The sequence below is a fragment of the Tupaia chinensis genome, unplaced genomic scaffold (genome assembly GCF_000334495.1).
Source record: "Tupaia chinensis unplaced genomic scaffold, TupChi_1.0 Scaffold000066_1, whole genome shotgun sequence".
Taxonomy (NCBI): domain Eukaryota; kingdom Metazoa; phylum Chordata; class Mammalia; order Scandentia; family Tupaiidae; genus Tupaia; species Tupaia belangeri.
The window spans coordinates 6879680-6884239 of NW_006159525.1; the positions used below are offsets into that span (position 1 = coordinate 6879680).

The 4560-nt window shown below is 41.8% G+C and overlaps 1 long non-coding RNA gene across 1 annotated transcript in view; it reads right to left on the reverse strand.

Annotated features, from left to right (window-relative positions):
- Positions 1–4015, reverse strand: part of LOC106733282 (uncharacterized) — a 16295-nt gene extending 12280 nt beyond the window's left edge. The window contains exon 1 of the long non-coding RNA XR_001369420.2: positions 3936–4015. This is a non-coding gene — a long non-coding RNA (uncharacterized LOC106733282). The remainder of the gene's footprint in view (positions 1–3935) is intronic.
- Between the last annotated feature and the right edge of the window lie 545 nt (positions 4016–4560).

The window sequence follows — 4560 nt, forward strand, 5'->3', positions numbered from 1 at the left end:
TACGCCGCTGGTTCTGGGCCTCAAACCAGGGTCAACCACATGGGAGTCGAGCGACACAGCCATTACACTAACTGCTGGTCCCAACTTTCTCTTCTCTCTCCCTTCCTTCCTTCCTTCCTTCCTTCCTTCCTTCCTTTCTTTGGCATGCTTAGAGAAAGGTCATTGGCTAAATTGGTCAAGAAGAGCTCAGTCAATGCCAGGGTATATTATTTCCCATTTAAGTTTTTTTCTGCTTAAAGAGACTCAAAGTTTATGTAAAAGGTTTTTGCTATAGGGTGTGTGCACTTGCCAGAAAGACAGAGAGACAGAAAGTGAGAAATTACGCCCCAGCGTGGATGGCTACGCAGCAATCCCTTCTCCATTCTCTTCTCGGGATCTTGGGCATGCGCCCAGTGTGAGTTTAAGCCACCAGGTTCAGGACTTGAACCATGGTCAACTACATGGGAATCCAGCGACATAGCCATTATGCCAACTGCTGGTCCCAAGTGGTGATATTGTTAATGGATGGGAGAATGTCGAGCTGCGTTGTGAAGTCTTTGGTTCTTTGGGTCTAAATCACTAAAATTAGAGATCTGTCCCCAGGCACAAAATGAAACCACAACCACGAATGAAGTAGGTAGAAAAGATTTAATAGGAAAGAAAGGAAAGTATACACCTGGCAACTGCGCTTGATACTGGTTAATTGTTACTAGAGGTGATCATGAATATTTATTAGTGGGAGGTCTGTCATACTACCTACGTCCTTCGTTTGGATTCAAATCCATGCATTTTCTCCTGCGCTTGCGCAGTTCTCTCACAGGTAAGGAATGAGGAATTTGATTACCTTATCGCTCATGCCCAGTGTGAGCCTGGTTGTTTAATTAGACTGCCTAATTAATTCATTGTCCTAGTGGGAATTAGGGCGTTGACCAAAACACTTACTTGGGGATTAGGGTGCTGACCAAAATGCTTGCTTGGGTCTTTTTGGTAAGAGGAAAATCTAAGAATCATCCCTGTGTGCTTCCCTCAGGCCCCAAGGAAGGAAGATGGCAAATTGCCTCGCCCTCCTGGCGCCCGGGGCTAGGTGAGCCTTTCGCTTTTCTCTTAGGGCTGCCCGCTCGTGACTAACTGCCTACCACAGTATCTTAGTAATGTTATTTGAAATTGGGAACCAGCAGTTAGCGTAATGGCTATGTCGCTAGACTCCCACGTAGTTGACTGCGGTTCGCGTCCCGGACCCAGTGGCTTAAAACTCATGCTTAAAACTCATGCCGGGCATGTGTGCGTGTATGCCCAAGATCCCGAGAGGAGAATGGAGGAGAAAGGATTGCTGTGTGACCATCCCCCTGGGGGGTGATTTCTCGCTTTCTGTCTCTATGTCTCTCTGTCTGTCTGGCGAGCACATGCACCCTATAGCGAAAATCTCTCCAAAAAAAAAAAATGTTATTTGAAATTATTATGGCCATTATGAAGAACTTTCTATATTAACAAAATTACTCTTTAAAAGGCATAATTAAAATTGAGGGCTCCCAAATTAGGTCCATCCAGGGATGCCCATTGATATGTAGAAGCTTCTAAAAAATTAACTTTAACTCTTTTAAGACTCTATAAAAGGTGACATAAAAAATGTTCTGCCAAAAATTTTGCTTTGTTACCAGCCTGCCCTAACCAAAAAGAAAGTGTAAGTTCTGGGGGAAGGGAAAAGAAACGTGGCGGAAACATTCCCGCTGGCAAGAACTTGGCTGTTCTCTGCATCTGGCCCGCCATCAACAACGGACTTTAGTGCCCTTCAGCATTTGGCACACCTGCCAAAGTTGAACACAAACAGCGACCTTCATTGCTACACAAGGACCCATGGTGACCACCTATTGGACAATGGCCCTTTAAGAACAAGCAGCACCCACCCTGGGTGTGACTCCCCTGGCCTCTGTTGAGACCGCGGGATCTCCCCTGAGAGCTTTTCGCAGAATAAATGTGTGGACAGAAGTCTGACTACTTTTCCTATTTTTCCAAAATCTTTTCAAAAGGGGACTGGGGAAGTCATGTCCACAAACATTAATAGACCATTTATTTTCTATTATCAGGATTCTTCCTACCTCCTGTCCCTGGCATAGTATCTTTGAGATGTATATTTCAACCATTACAGTATATTCTTGTGCTTATCTCTTCCCAAGACACAGAACTTCCCTTTCCTTGAGATGTAGATTAAGCCTTTCTTTAACTAAGACACAGATCTTCCCTTCCAATCACCAACCTAAGAATTGTGGAACCCACCTATAACCTACAAGCTCCCCCCCCCACATGTCCCGCCTTTTTGGGCCAGACCAATGGAAAATCTTTTCACTAAATGTCATCTGTCAATCTCAAAAGCAAATAAAAGGAACCCCTGTACATGATCACCCTGAGAAAAGGCATGTATGCCTCTTTTCCGGGCCTAGGTCACTCACAATTGGCTTGGAAATAAACCGCATTAATTATTCATTTTACAGTTGTTTTTTTTTTCCATCGACAAATGATATTGGTTTTATTAAGCCTCAAGGCCTGCCTCTGATATTTTCGTCTTTGCCGCCTTTGACTCCTCCGCCTATCCCGAGTCAAACCTAACAGAAAGCTAGATAAAGACTCATTAAAATGGTTTAAAATACACCGACAGGCCAAACTGAGTTGTTTCTTCAGTGATATCCACGGTGAATTATAAGCATTGAAAATGCTTTCTTTGCCTTTCTTAAGGGGCTCCACCTTAAAATCAGTGATTAAGAAACGTGCTGAGTTTTGTCGATGGAAATAACCAACTCAGCAAAAATAATAATTAATGCAGTTTATTTCTAAGCATGCATTTGAGTGACCTAGGCTCAGAGAGGAGCCAGCTTTTTTGGGGGGTTATCAGGTACAGGGATTCCTTTTATTTGATTTTGAAGGAGAGAGACAAAGTTTGGAATTTAGCAAAGGGATTTTCCATTGGTCTGTCCCAAAAAGATGGGACATGTGGAACGGGGCTTGTAGGTTATATGTGGGCTTGACAGTTTTTAGGTTGGTGATTGGAAAAGGAAGGTTGCTGAGATCAGAAAAGAATTTGCTTTAACAGAGACAATATACAAAGACACTATAGAAAATCCCAAAGACACTATGCCAGGGACAGGATGTTAGAAGAATTCTGTTATCAGTGGCTCAAAATGGCCTGCAAATGTTTATGGGCATGACTTCCTCCAGGCCCTCTGGAAAAGATTTGGAAATAGGAAAAAGTCGTCAGACTTCAGTCCTCCATTTAAAAGGCCACGTGTCAATTAAATTGGTCTTCAAAAATACAACTTTCTGGCAAATTAGTGATTTATTTAAAATTCTTCATGCCCCCAACTTCCACTATTAGAAAAAAAATGGAGACAAAGGGATTGCTATGCAATCCTCCCTGTTGGGCGCTCTTTTCCCTCCTAGACTAACCAGGACACCTGCCCTCCGGCAATTAATCTGCATAACAATCCTCACCTTTGATTATCATGTATCTCTGCTACTTGCCTTTAAAATATAAAGTATCTACCTTGTTTAACCTAGAATTGTACCTATTGAATAGGTATTTAGGGTTAGAACAATTAATGGGAAAATTAACAAGGGACGAGCAGACGGTGTAATAGTTATGTCTTTGGACTCCCATATTGTTGATTGTGGTTCAAGTCCCAGAACTGGCAACTTAAAACTCACGCTGGGCAAGAGTGCATGCATGCCCAAGATCCCAAGAGGAGAATGGAGAGGGCCATGCCACGCCACCTCTGTAAGGTGATTTCTCACTTTCTATCTCTCTGTCTCTCTGACAAGTGCATGCACCCTATAGCAAAAACAAACAAACAAACAAACAAACAACCAAAAAAACCCCAACTCTCTTAAAAAAATGAACAGTTGACAAGTAATGCTTAGATATTTATTATTAAATGAACATACACAAGTAAAAGCAAGCTACTTACTGTTTCGATAGACTCTGAAGATATCTGATTACATCAGGGAATCAGTCAGAGCATTAAGCAGCTTCTATTTTGGGGAAGTGGGGAGGAGTGACTGGTTTCAGTTCTTTGCAAGGGGCAGGAAGACAAGCAATGATTGGCAAGGCTGCAGAAACCAGGGTGGAGCTCATCAAGACAACTCTTAGATTCTCAGTTTCATACAGTATCTGTACAGCAGTGTTAAAATAAGAAGCATTCTTATTTTAGGGGGTAGAGAGAAGCCTAAAGAACTTTTTGGAAAACAGAGATCTTTTGTTTGCATGTGTGAATGCGTGCATACATGTTATGTGGTATGCTGTATGTCTGTGATAAAAGGCCTAATGATAAGAGCGCTCATACAAATTAATTTTAATGCTTTTCAAATGTGACTTAAAATCTTTGACAAAGTAGCTTCAAATATGTTAAAAAAAGAATGGAAAAAGTAAAGATCTTCACAGTTTCCAACATATACTTTATCCAGGGATTTGTTGATCAGACAACATGCTCTTTGTCTTAATATAGTTGGTTTCATAAAACAGTTGGTATGTATATGTCATGTTACATGATGGATATCCGACCAAGAGGAAAAATGGGTTAACGACTAGCCTTC